The following is a 1,330-nucleotide window of genomic DNA, read 5'->3' on the forward strand; positions in this document are numbered from 1 at the left end:
ACTTTTGACAGAAATATCTCTTGAAGGCATGGCTGAGTGACAACTCCTACCAAGCCTTTAAGGAGTATTTTGGTCTAATTTTATGAATACGTCGCACAGGAAATCTTATTATTACTAGAAGGATATATGTGAAGCACTTGCACTAAAGCAGAGGATCAACAAGCAACACAACACAAGAGAACTAAAAACATGAAAACACCACACACAAGAAAAGGGATAAAACCTCCACGGAGGGCGGTGGCCGAAGCCACCATGTTTGAGTTTGTTTGGTATAGCACCGCGAAGATATGAACCTTGGGCCCAAGACCAACACTCATCTTTGAAGCACAAGAGCCACCTAAAAGTGGCTAAAGTGAAAGATTGTGTTCAATTTATGCATTCTAGGATGAGGTAACTCATGAGTTGAGCTAGCTCCCCCTAGACACGTGCCTACATCCAAGCAAGATATTACATGAATATGTGTGCATGAGCAAGAATCTCAACCCAAGTTACTTATATCCATCATATTTAGCGCATGCCTTAACTCACGGAATCTTGTTTCATCAAGCAGCTTGGTGAAAATATCGGCTAGTTGATTCTCGGTGTTGACATGGAGTAGATCAATGTTTCCCTTGGCCACATGATCCCAAATGAAATGATGACGAATCTCAATATGCTTGTGTTGCACTGGATTCTCGGCAATCTTGATTGCACTTTCATTGTCGCACCAAAGAGGCACTTTGTCACATTTGATACCAGTCGGTGAGATGTTGAAGATGCTTTAACTTGGCGGCCACTTTTTGCTCTTTGATTGCAAGATCTTCTTCACTTGGTTTTGAAATTGATGAAGAAGCTTGTCCTTGAGATTGTTTTAGCCTTGGAGACACCCTTCTCTTTGCAACCACAAGTTCTTGTTCATTGGGAGGTGACAAAGAACCTTGCGGTTGGGATTGATCTTGATCTTGATCACGAACTTCAGCTTGATCTTGAGCCTCTATAATTGGTTCTTCACCATTCGAATGAGCTTGCCCTTGATCTTGCTCGGGAACATGAGGGACTTGATCTTGTTCTTGGATAGGTTCATGATCTCCCGTAGCATCTTGTACATGTGGTGCCGATGATGACTTCCCTTGTGGAGACTCGACAAGAGGGGATCTTACTCCTTCTTTTACTTGGACTTGGGGTGTTTCTTGTGGAAGAATGTGGCTATCCTCGTAGTCCTTATCAGTGGCGGAGCTTGGTACAAATTTCTGGGGGGGCAAATGCAAAAACATGAGTATTTGGGGTTGTAAATTGCTAAAAAAAATATCATCTAAGCCCTCCCTAAAAATTTTCCTTTAGAGTTTCGTCC

The sequence above is a fragment of the Triticum dicoccoides genome, chromosome 5B, assembly GCF_002162155.2.
Source record: "Triticum dicoccoides isolate Atlit2015 ecotype Zavitan chromosome 5B, WEW_v2.0, whole genome shotgun sequence".
NCBI classification, from domain to species: domain Eukaryota; kingdom Viridiplantae; phylum Streptophyta; class Magnoliopsida; order Poales; family Poaceae; genus Triticum; species Triticum dicoccoides.